Source organism: Podarcis pityusensis, assembly GCF_964106645.2.
Source record: "Podarcis pityusensis genome assembly, chromosome: 2".
NCBI lineage: Eukaryota > Metazoa > Chordata > Lepidosauria > Squamata > Lacertidae > Podarcis > Podarcis pityusensis.
In genome coordinates this window covers 20,564,278-20,577,321 of record NC_138029.1, presented here as the reverse complement: position 1 = coordinate 20,577,321, position 13,044 = coordinate 20,564,278, and the positions used below count along the sequence as shown (strand labels likewise).

Genomic DNA, 13,044 nt, shown 5'->3' with positions numbered 1-13,044 from the left:
GCTGGATTGGTTGATGGGAGTCAGAGAGACATCCCATGGTCAAAAGACACAAGCAAAGGTCAATGTCAAGGAAAACAGCTGTGTGGCAGTCATAGAGGCAAGGGAAGCTAGATACTAAAGGCTATGAGAAAAAACAAGTGAATGGGCTATTTATTTAGTAAATTTATTATTAAGAACATTCCCACCACTGATTTATTAATCACATTTTAGCCAACCAACTTAAAACGATGTCTAATAAAACAACTAGAAACAGAAAAAACAGATTTTTTTTTTTAAAAAAACATTGAAAAGTATACACTACCTTCTTTCAGCTGTGGAACTCAAGGCAGCATATATGCGATCAGCGCTTTTCTTCAGCTGGAACTCACTTGAACTCAGTTCCAGCACCTCTCCTGACTGGCTTGAGGACTCCTGAGGCACTGAGGCCTTGCTGAAGCTAAACACCTCAGACACTCATCAGTTTCTGAATGGGAGACTACTTGGGAATCACATGTGGTGCTGTTTTTCTAGAAAAAGACATGCTAGAACTCACCACGAACGCTTCCTTGTTCTCTTATAATGCCTTCCCTTGTGACATATTGGTTAGGGGGCGCAGATCCAGTGCTGCATGGGGTCTCTGGGTTTGGGGGTTGGCTGCCCCACACATACCAACTTAATTATTCTGCACACTTTGTGAGTAACTGCACTGTGTGTGTTTGTGTGTGTGTGTGTGCATTTAAAAGTTTGATTTGCGCCTGTTCCCAAATCTCACCACACATTCTAAACATTGCAGATCCTGCCGAGCAGAATAGCGTTTTGAAAAACAGCAACCTGTCTCTTCTTTGAACTCTCTACAGCCTTGTGGAATCTATCATTGCCTCTTGCCACGGTCCCGTTCCTTTCACGAAGAGGAGTTGTGTCAGATTTTCTCGTTAGGGAAACCGAACTGCGCCCTCCGAAGCGAGAGACTGAACTCCTTTTTCTTTTTGCTTGTTCCTTTGCACTTTGGCCCACACCAGCTGAACTGGTCAGGACGATACATTCCATTTCACTGAGATTAATTACAGTGCCGGCATGCATGTTTGGAAAAGTTGGAGCAGGAGGGATGTTTTCAGCGACCAAACCTGCTTGTCACTTAACTCCCTTCCCTCGACTGGTTCTCCAGGAGGGAAAAAACCACACACTTGCCATCAGATCTTCTTTGGATATCGGTTACAAGCCAGTGGCTGTGAGTATTTTGAGGGCTTCTAATGGCCAACCAAGAACCTCCAGAGTAGAACCTCATTAGCGAAGGCAATACTGCAAGCACCACTTAATGAATAACCTGCTTGCCATTAAAGTGTCAGGAAGCAGATGCTCTGAGGCAGGTGCTGAGAAGCAGATTGCATTACATTTTAGCAGTTTATTAATACAGTCTCCTGATGTAACGGCGGAGGGAAGGCTTCCATAACTCTCCCTGTTCCTGACAACAGATGGGGACTGCGCGATGAGAACACAGTGGATCTCTTTTCATTCTCATTGTCTCCGGGGAGCATTCAGTAGCATAATATGAAATGTACAGTTGCTGCAAGCATTTGAAATCTGGAGAATGCTATGCGTCCCCATAAGCAGGAGAGCAACCCAGCAAGAGCTCTCCCAAGCATAATATTCCCTTGTTTCTACGGGGCTTCGAAGGAAACTGCCTCAAAGGGTCAAGATATGGGTTTCCCCCTGACACACTCTTTCCTGGACACCATCCCAGCCCCTTTTAAAAAGTTGCTATAGCTGTCACTGTCGTTGATGCTGTATAACCTAAGACATGGGTAGGCAAACTAAGGCCCTGGGGCCGGATCCGGCCCAATCGCCTTCTCAATCCGGCCCACAGATGGTCCGGGAATCAGTGTGTTTTTACATGAGTAGAATGTGTCCTTTTATTTAAAATGCATCTCTGGGTTGTTTATGGGCCATAGGAATTTGTTCACCCCCCCCCCCACAAATATAGTCCGGCCCCCCACAAGGTCTGAGGGACAGTGGACCAGCTCCCTGCTGAGAAAGTTTGCTGACCCCTGACCTAAGATGTAACCTGAGATCCATGGGCTTGCTCTGAGCCCATTACCATAATTCTGAATTTTTGCTCCCTGTTTGCTGAAGCTTATCCAGAAGGAATGCTGGCATGGCTTGGAGGAACTTCAAAGTCAACAATTATGGGAAAGTGGTCATGGTATGCCATAGGGGAGGTGGTTGCTGCTATCGTCGCTGTTTATGGTGATGCCAATTTAAAAAAAAAACAGTAATACAACTGTGCAATATACTTATGTATACGTGTGGGCCCCCTCCATATGTACTGCATATATGTATATTGTTATAGATTTGGGGGGAGCCCCCTAAACCCTGTACCACATTGGTTCTCTAATTAGGTTGCGCCATGTATCCGACGCTGCAGTTCCATTGGCCCAAGGGACTACTATTCACACAACAGAGCTTCCTTTTCCTCTCCTGTTCCCTCCCCCACCCCTAATAATAATAATAATAATAATAATATATTTATATCCCGCCCTTCCCGGCCAGAGCCAGGCTCAGGGCGGCTAACACCAGTAAAATTACAATAAAAACATAATAGGGGAAAAAACCCAATTTAAAATACGGGTTAAAATACAATTTAAAATGCAGCCTCATTTTAATAGTAGCCCATAGATCAAAACCATAAGGGGAGGGAAACATAAGGGTCAGACTGAGTCCAAACCAAAGGCCAGGCGGAACAGCTCTGTCTTGCAGGCCCTGCGGAAAGATGTCAAGTCCCGCAGAGCCCTAGTCTCTTGTTACAGAGCGTCCCACCAAGTCGGGGCCAGTACTGAAAAGGCCCTGGCCCTAGTTGAGACCAATCTAACCACCTTGAAACTTGGGACCTCCAAAGTGTTGTCATTTGTGGACCTTAAGGTCCACTGCGGGGCATACCAGGAGAGGTGGTCCCGTAGGTACGTGGGTCCTAGGCCGCATATGTAGCTGGATCCTGCCCTGTTCATCCTCTTGCCCACTCTGCCTACTGAAAACAGAAGTGGACCTCTCTTTGCGATACCAGAGGGGTCTAGGAGGGCTGTGGGTCAGAGGAGCAGTGCCATATTTAATTTCTTAACCCCTTAAGTTTGGAGACTCACAAGAATCGTTCAGCGACAAGATTTCCTACGGTGAATAAGGTGGTACCTCTGTGTTAAGTTGTGGGTGAATATATCAGACGACACAGCAATTCTTCAAACAGCTCTTGTTTATTCACAGGCCAGGCCAGAACTGAACTGAAGGGTTCAGTCAGCCTGCTTATATAGAGCTCCAGTACAACGTAACTGTAACAGTTTTCTAAAACTATCCAATCACTGAACGTCACTTTCGATGCCTTATTTGCATAACTATCTACAGTATCCCCCTGCTGGCCCAGGGTGAGAACTTCAGTACATAATACCCTGCCTTGCCAAATAAGAAATGGATGACCAGAAAGGAGGACACGGAGGCGCATAAGAATTGCATGTGTTTGTTCGTATGGACAGATACAAATTTGGAACTGATTACTCTACTTTAAATAGAAAGACAGTGCTGCTCTTCAGATACTGCTGGACTCCTAAAACATTTGGAGAGTCACCAGCTTGGGGGAAGTCTGCCTTAAGGAATGAGGTTTCACCTGCCTTCTGAATGGCAATATTTACTTCCAGGCTGCTCTGACACCAGTAGTTTGAGGACAGGACATCAAAATGATCCATGGCTTCCCTTTGCTTTGCCACTAGAGGGGAAAAGAACCTGATTGCTGTGCGAAACCAACCGGTTCTGTTTTCTGAAATAGATTTTGGGACCCAACCCAACGTAGCAGTTCCCCAAGCTGAATGGGATACGCTGGGAATGCTTTGCGAAGCAAAGTTCCCAGGCTGTGTGCGGAAGATTTACCACTCTTTTAATTCAACCTGAATGAAAATGCTGTGAGCCAAGTTACTTAGGAGACTTGTTTCTGGAGGGACATTTGATCCCTTTAACTGTGCATGGAAATTTTAGACGGAGATTTGGCTTGGGGCGGGCGGGTTGCTTTCCAGATGCAGCTTTTTCAGATAAGAAAGACGCAGTTGTTGCGTGGCATCCAGAACTTTTGGGAAATTCTGGCTTCTGCTCAGAATTAAATAAAACACAACAGTCACTTCCAGACAACTGATTTATTGAACATTTATCCTCAAGGCCAGTTCATCTATGGTGCAAGTTGAGTAATTGACTCAGGGCCCATACCTGCAAAGGGGCCCAGAATCTGAGCTTCCGTTATTTTATTTTTTAGAAAGGTGAGTCTCTATACCTTCCAGAAGGCGAGTTAAACTCTCATTGGAATCAGCAGGGTTTACCCCCTGAGCCCAAGGTGTGTGGGGTTAGGGTTGCAGCCTAAATATTTGAGAATCTGAGTAATTTATGAAAAAATTCACATTCTATCTGCGTTAGTTCTCAGACTTGCTCTCAGGTGGGTCATTTTTATTTCTTGTTCTGGGTATGAAGCAAGCAAGAATGCAACTTTTGGTTATAGAAGGTGGGGCTGTTGGAGCAATGATCAAAACATGTGCTCTTTTGCCCTCCTACCTGCCCGTTTGACCTGTTTCCTGCTGTTGTGCAATGTACTGGACACATTTTCTTGTTTGCTAGGAAAGGTGAGGGAGTCTGCTCTATTTGTCAATAGCTCCTCCTCTCAATGTGTGTGTGATAAAATGACCATGCCAGAATGTAAAGGTAAAGGGATCCCTGACCATTAGGTCCAGTCATGACCGACTCTGGGGTTGCGGTGCTCATCTCACTTTATTGGCTGAGGGAGCCGGCGTACAGCTTCCGGGTCACGTGGCCAGCATGACTAAGCTGCTTCTGGCGAACCAGAGCAGCGCACGGAAATGCCATTTACCTTCCTGCCAGAGTGGTACCTATTTATCTACTTGCACTTTGATGTGCTTTCGAACTGCTAGGTTGGCAGGAGCAGGGACCGAGCAACGGGAGTTCACCCCATCACGGGGATTCGAACTGCCGACCTTCTGATTGGCAAGTCCTAGGCTCTGTGGTTTAACCCACAGCGCCACCCGCGTCCCTATGCCAGAATGTACAATTGTGTAAATGTTTAGACTACCACAGGGCTTACATATGTGACAGTCTTGGAAGAAGGTCCAGAAACTTCACTTAATCCAGAATCTAACTGCCAGGAGGCCAATTGTTGGGAATATACCTCACTGGTGTCACAGGTTTCCCGTCTACTCCTGAGCTGCCTTCAAGGTGCTGGTGCTTAGCTACAAATGTAGGTAGTAAAAACACCGACAACTAGGAAACACTGGCCTGCGAGCTCTCCAATTGGATAACAGCCTTTACCAAAGGACTTTGAAGATGTTCCAACTCAGGACGAAAGGGAGAAACGTGCTAAGAGGAAGGCACGCTTGGCAAACCCTCACCATGATCAACTCCTGCCAGGAAACCTATGTCCCCACTGTGGAAGGACGTGTGGATCCAGAATTGACCTCCACAGTTACTTACGGACTCACAGTTAAAACTGTGTTCACGGAAGACAATCTTACTCAGCTATGAGTGATTGAAGAAGAAGAAGAAGAAGAAGACCTATGGGGGACCTATGACACTCCAGATGTTGTTGGGTTCCAATGCCCATCAGCCCCAGCCAGCATGACTGGTGGTCAGGGATGATGGGAGCTGTAGTCCACCAACATCTGGAGGGCCATAGCTGCTTGGGGAAGATGAACTGACAGTTGTCTGTTCCTTACAAGCTCTTTGTTGGCTCAGAGCTTTTCTTGTTCTGTTCTCTCTTAGTATAACCAAACAGACCTTCCAGGGCCGTGTCTTACTACTAGCATGCAAATCATTCTCTCTCCTCCCACCTGGCCTTGTGTGTAGGGGTGTGCCAAAAACACATGCCAAAACACAGTCTTCCCATTGACTTCATTCACTTTGGGATGAGGCAAAGTTAATGCATTCTCTGTAGAGGCTACGTTATAAATTAGAAACCCAATAAATATCTTTCAACAATGGGGCTGATTGAGGGGAGGGGAATGCCAGTTGTGAGTACAATAGGCTCACAGTGTCGTCCACACAAATGGTTTTGACTCCTACAGAGCCTCACACAGAGAAACCCTCAGTCAAGTCTTGGGCTTATGTTTTGCTACTTGACTACCGTACCAAGAGGTAACTTGCTCGCTGCAGCTCTTTCACAGATGTTATGTGAACCAGTTGGTCTTTCACCACAAATCTGGTACTGCTTCACCTGCTGTTCTGGCAGCGATCTCCTCTCAGTGCTTGAAGTTCTTGGATCGAACGCCTACCCTGGTGACTTCTCACCAGGCTGCATTGTATCGGGGCGACATCACCAGGCCTCTGACCCCTCAAGATTGGGGGAGGGGCCCTGAGCCCCATCCCAATGGACATTGGGGGCCTTCTCGGTAGTGATGACTGCCCTGTGGAAAAGGACAACAGGTCACTATCTGACTTTTAGAAGACGTCTGAAGGCAGCCCTGTTTAGGGAAGTTTTTAATGTTTGATGTTGTTGCTTTAATAATAATAATAATAATAATAATATACTGTTGGAAGCCACCCAGAGTGGCTTGGGAGGCCCAGCCAGATGGGCGGGGTCTAAATAAATTATTATTATTATTATTATTATTAGTATTATTATTATTATTATTAGTATTATTATTATTAGTAGTAGTAGTAGTAGAGGCCTTAGCCACATAGAGTTGTCACGCCTGCTACTGAGGTAACCCACTGCCTAGACTTGTGCTGTTTGCTGTTCAGAGTCAACTTCCACTAGGAGTGCATTGAAATAGCTTGTTTGTGTTAGATCTTTGGGCCTCATTGGTCCTTAGAACTTTTGCCTGGATTTTAGGCTCTGAGGAGCTGCCGCTCACCTCCCCATGCAAATACCAAAATGTCCAGAGTCTTATTAACATCCTTCCCGCTCTCTTGTTCTCCATTAACGGCCTCGTCAGCCTCAACTGTAAAATTTGACATGTGGTTTAAAAATAGCTGCTCCAGAAGAGCTAAGAGTTCCTCAGCACAGTTTGCGGCGGGGGGGGGGGGGGAGGGAGAGGAGGAAACCCTGGGCAACTTTGCAGCGCTAAAGGTTTCCAAAATTAATTTTCCATGTCATGGACTCCTCTTCCTTCCCCCTCTGCTGTTTAAACAGCCGTGGAGCAGGGGACAATGAAAACAACCCACATTTTCAAATTGTTATGGGAAGAGAGGTGGTCGCTGAACTGGTCTCCAGTCCAGAAATGCACTGATTGAGATCTATTTATCTTTGCGTACATTGCGTAAAGGCAATGTACGCCTTATACACAAAGTTTAAAGTGGGAGGGATATTTGTGGAGAGGTTGGCACTAGAAGCGCAGGGAGAGTTCTGGGAATTTCTGGAGAGCTCTGGGGGCCTCCGTGTGTGCCAGAAGTTGTCCTGAGAAGTGATGTCATTAAAAGACAGGTTATACCCACACCATAAATTTACAGCACATTTAAAGTACATTACCTCCCCTAAGGAATCCTGGCAACTGTAGTTTGTAAAGGGTGCTGGAAACTGTAGCTTTGGGAGAGGTAAGCTATAGTTCCCAGATTTTTTTTGGAGGGCATGCACTATAAAAGTGTGGTGCGACCTTTGCTGGGGAATGGAAGAATTTCAGGTCTCTCTTGGGAGACAGAACTGCTGTTTCTTGTCTTGCCTTGAGCAACTTTCTGAAACTGGGGGGATCATAGAGGGGAGAGAAATGCTATAATGATCCCAACCTCCATGACAAAGCAATTCAGTGGTTGAGCGGTTGGAGGGTGGATGGTGGCTAACAGATGGAGGTTGAATTCTGACAAGAAGAAGTACTGGTTTTGGGGGTCAGGGGGTGGGTGGGGTGGAGGATGCCCTGGTCCTGAATGGGGTAACTGTGCCCCTGAAGGACCAGGTGCGCAGCCTGGGAGTCATTTTGGACTCACAGCTGTACATGGAGGCGCAGCTCAATTCTGTGGCCAGGGCAACGGTCTACCAGCTCCATCTGGTATGCAGGCTGAGACCCTACCTGCCCGTGGACTGTCTCACCAGAGTGGTGCATGCTCTGTTTGTCTCCCGCTTGGACTACTGCAATGTGCTCTGCGTGGGGCTACCTTTGAAGGTGATCTGGAAACTACAAGTAATCCAGAATGTGGCAGCTAGACTGGTGTCTGGGAGTGGCTGCTGAGACCATATGACACCAGTCTTGAAAGACCTACATTGGCTCCCAGTACATCTCTGAACACAATTCAAAGTGCTGGCTGACCGTTAAAACCCTAAACAGCCTCAGCCCAGTATACCTGAAGGAGCGTCTCCACCCCCATTGTTCAGCCCAGAAACTGAGGTCCAGCTCTGAGGGCCTTCTGGTGGTAACCTCACTGCAAGAAGTGAGGTTACAGGGAACCAGGCAGAGGGCCTTCTCGGTAGTGCCTGCCCTGTGGAACGCCCTCTCACCAGATGTCAAGGAAATAAACAGCTATCAGACTTTTAGAAGACATCTGAAGGCAGCCCTGTTTAGGGAAGTTTTTAATGTTTGTTATTTTTTTCGTGTTTTTAATATCCTGTTGGAAGCTGCCCAGAGTGGCTGTGGAGGCCTGGCCGGATGGGCAGGGTATAAGTAGTAGTAGTAGTAGTAGTTGTTGTTGTTGTTGTTATTATTATTATTATTATTATTATTATCCACCCACTGCTTTCTATGTGGATCAGCCATTGTGCTACAACCCATGAAATGTTTATGTTTGGTAGGGAAGCCACAGTTCCCAGGATTCTTTGGGGCAACCCTTGACTGTCAAAGTGGTATAAATGTTCTTTAAATATATGGTGTGGATGTGAATATAAAGAGGCCTGGACTGCATAAACGGAAGTTAATAAATAAAGCGTCTGTTGTTTTTCTTAAACTGGGTCACTGCCTTTTTCACTGCCTTTTCCGCATGATACCGACCTTGCTGAGTTGCTGGTAGAGGTGGCCAAGATTTAGGGCAGTGGCTGGATCTACACAGATATAAAAAGCACTATAAAAAAGCTATTAAAAAAAGAGAGCTCCCAGTGGAAATTTACATTGACCTCGGATTGCTGCTCTATAGCGCTGTCTGGTGTCACATTTTTATAATGCATTTATAATGTTATTGTCAGTATTCCAATAATTCATATTGGAGTACTACAATATATCCAAAACAATGGGAGAAATTGGAAGGATATCAAAAGAGAAGATAGACAGGGACTGGAAGGTGTTTAAAGGATACTTGCAAAACCATATTGAAAAATCAGAACTCCTATTAGAATAAACAAGTTCTGTTTTAAATACTGGAATACTAAATAAGATGGATAACAATGTGTAATAGAAAAAGAAGTATGAAATTAGGTTAAAGGTGTGTGAAAGAAAGTAATAGAAGTGGAAAGAAATTGCAATTGAGTAGATTGGAAGTCTAACACAAGGGTGGGGTGAGAGGTGGTGGATGGTGATGGGAAAAGGAATTATCTGTGGGATTGAGTGTAGGTATGTTTGAACATTTTTAAGGATTGTATGAAATGTATGTTTGTATATTCGCAATATGTGTGTATTAATGCTGAATTATTTTAACAATAAAACTTTTCTAAAATAAAAAAAAATAGAAATATAATGTTATGAATTGACCTGTATAGCTGAGTTCAGTGTTTGCCAAACTTGGGTCTCCAGCTGTTTTTGGACTACAGTTCCCATCATCCCTAGGGATGATGGGAGTTGTAGTCCAAAAACAGCTGGAGACCAAATTTTTTCAAACACCGATTTAGGGTGTGCACAGGGGAGAACTTTCTGTTGTGCAAAGAGAAATCCATGGACTGATGGAACGAAAGATTTAGAGCTATGTTGGAATCCACCCAGAAAACCACAGGCTATTTGCAGTTTGGAAAGTGATGGGGAAATGTGCCGAAAAGTAGGGGATGAATGGAAAGATACGTTATGCTCATATAACTACCGTGTCAGCAAATCAGGGTGAAAGCTGAACAAAATCAGATTGTCTGGCGGAGCCCTTGGGAAGGTTTTCATGCCTTTTAATAACTGAACAGGAGTGAAGAATTCAGGTGTGGCATCTCCTGTTGTGGTAATGGGGGAACCACACCCGGCAAACATCTCCCTACCTCTCTGCTGTTAGGGCAAGAAAAGAATTCAAGGAAAAGAACTGGCAACCCAAAGACTTACGCCTCTCCCTCCCTCTCCCTCCACCCTTGCAACTGTATTGTGGTCATGAGAAGTACAGTGTGTGAAATGGTATCGTAATAAAGTTCTTTCATGCACATTTTTGAATCTCCTGTTCCTGTGAGGAATGTTCTGCCCTGCAGGTTGCATTCAAGCTAAGCAACGCCAAATTCCGACGCAACACTCCCTTCCCATGGGAAACTTGGGAATCAGAAAGATCCTGGTCTTGTTGGCACCTCACATTTGGAATGGACTTCTGCCCACATTCTCTCCAGCAGGCGGGAGTGCCATGTTAAAATTTTCTGTTCTGTCCTACAGGCGTCTCTGGTGTTTGTGCATCTTCAAAACCATCCAGCTCCTTCTCTGTGTAACTTTCTGCTTGTAAGAGATGGGGGGTGGAGGAGGCTGGTGCAAGCAAGCTTGAGACTTCCAACAAGGCAGGGGTGGGGGACTCGTAGATCCCCAGATGTGGAGGGACCATAGGTACAGCACATACAAGATGGTCCCAGCTCTGATCGCTGGCATCTCCAGGCACATCTGGGAAGCCCTGGAGAGCAGCTGCTGGTTAGCGTAGACAATACTGCGCTAGATGGATCATTGGTCTGACTCCAGTGTGGTGTAGTGGTTAAGAGTGGTGGACTCGTAATCTGGTGAACCGAGTTCAATTCCCTGCTCCTCCACATGCAGCTGCTGGGTGACCTTGGGCCAGTCACACTTCTCTGAAGTCTTTCAGCCTCACTCACCTCATAGAGTGTTTGTTATGGGGGAGGAAGGGAAAAGGAGAATGTTGGCCGCTTTGAGACTCCTTCGGGTAGTGATAAAGCGGGATATCAAATCCAAACTCTTCTTCTTCTTCAATGCAAGGCAGCTCCTGTTAAGTTCCTCCTCAGAGCACTAAACCAAGAAACAGGTGCTCCGTAACCTTGCAGGCCTTGTATCCATGACTAAAACGGATTTGGAACAAGGGGGGAATCTACACACGTATTAAAAAAGTGCTTTGAAATTGCTTTTTTTTTTTTAAACGTTTTGAAAAAGACATTGAATTTGGAATAGCTCACTTTTGCCATCTAGTGTCACATTTGTATATTTCACTTTACAATACATTTAAAACTTTTTATTTGCCGCTGTATAGCTGAGTCCAATTTCTCACTTGAAGATCATAACAGAGTGCAAAGAGATAGTGGGATTCTGGGAAAATATCTATAATGAACTGAAAAAGATGTTTAGGTTATCGTTTCCTTTCCCAGGAAAATCAGAGGCTCACTATGTCAGGTTCCTATTGGAAGACCAGACAAACGCTAGAACATTAGCAGTGGTGAAGTTTTTATCGGTGGTTGGAAGAACCAATGATCCCTCTCTTTAAGTCTGAACAAAATGCTTGTTTAACCTGGAGGTAGGCTGTCTGAATTATGCATTGCTTTGTAACAATTTGTTGGGTCTTTGGACCGTAATAAACATTGACTGATTGATTGATTGATTGATTGATTGATTGATTTGAAAAAATACCAAACAGAATCCTTTCTCCTAGGTATCATGTCAGAGGAAATAAAAAGAACGGTCAGACCAATATTTATGTATGCAGCTACGGCGGCAAGGTTATTGACTGCCAAAAATTGGAAAAGTAGCAGCGTCCCAACTAAAACAGACTGGTTATCTAAAATGATGGAATACTTCCATATTGCCGAACTAACAGGGAAGATAAGAGGAGATATGGTACAAAAAGTGAGTAAGGAGTGGGATATCTTTAAGGAATACATCAAAATTTATGTGGAAAAAGTAGAATTTCTGACAGATATTGAGTGAATCCAGAAAATTATTAGAGTGAAAGGAGAGTAAAGTCGAGATAGAAGAAGAGATTAAAGAAATAATGAAATGTGTTTAAGCTAGTTGGAAAAATAAAGTAGCGTAACAAGAATGGCTGGAAGTCAAGTCACTTGGTGGGTTTCTGTGTGGGGTAGGAGTGTAGGTATGTTGATATGTACAGTGTAGGTAGGTATTATATAGAGTAATGTAGGTATGTTTTATGTTATGAAAATAAGGTAGTGTGTTGTGTATGTATACTGTGTAAATGTATATGTATGTGTTTTATATGTTAATAATTTTTTTAAAAAATGAAGATCATAATGGGCGAGGAAATTGAGAAGGTAGGATCACCTAAGGTAAAGGTAAAGGGATCCCTGACCATTAGGTCTAGTCGTGGCCGACTCTGGGGTTGCGGTGCTCATTCGCTTTACTGGCCAAGGGAGCCGGCGTACAGCTTCCGGGTCATGTGGCCAGCATGACTAAGCCGCTTCTGGCGAACCAGAGGAGTGCACGGAAACGCCATTTACCTTCCTGCTGGAGTGGTACCTATTTAACTACTTGCACATTGATGTGCTTTCGAACTGCTAGGTTGGCAGGAGCAGGGACTGAACAACGGGAGCTCACCCCGTCACTGGGATTCGAACCGCCGACCTTCTGATCGGCAAGCCCTAGGCTCTGTGGTTTAACCCACAGCACCACCCGCGTCCCCCGAGGATCACCTAAGAAACACCAAATCACAGTACTTTTATATGTAGGGAAACAAAACAAAATGTGATGTGGCCTGGGATGTCTCAGTAGGTATCTGGGGACAGGAGTGTGGATAAGATATGCACTGCAGAGTTCTTGATTTATTGGACCAGAAATAATAATTAAAAATTATTTACTTTCATTTTAATTTACATCCCCCCTTTTTAGTACTTTATTGCCTGCCAGTCTTATGCTGTGTCAGTTTGTTTCTATGAAGTGCATAATGGTTTTGACAGCTTGATATTTTTTCTGTTTCTTTTTTTCCTGTGTTTTAAGATTTAATAAAGATTAATTTAAAACCAAAAATGATTGTCATTAGCCAGAAAGCTAA

General features: G+C 44.7%; 1 long non-coding RNA gene across 2 annotated transcripts in view; it reads right to left on the bottom strand.

Moving 5' to 3' along the window:
* LOC308471257 overlaps nucleotides 1–436 on the bottom strand; it is a 40,696-nt gene extending 40,260 nt beyond the window's left edge. The window contains exon 1 of one of the 2 annotated variants that reach the window (XR_013982848.1): nucleotides 302–436. This is a non-coding gene — a long non-coding RNA (uncharacterized lncRNA). The remainder of the gene's footprint in view (nucleotides 1–301) is intronic. The other variant, XR_013982849.1, reaches the window with a different exon arrangement.
* Between the last annotated feature and the right edge of the window lie 12,608 nt (nucleotides 437–13,044).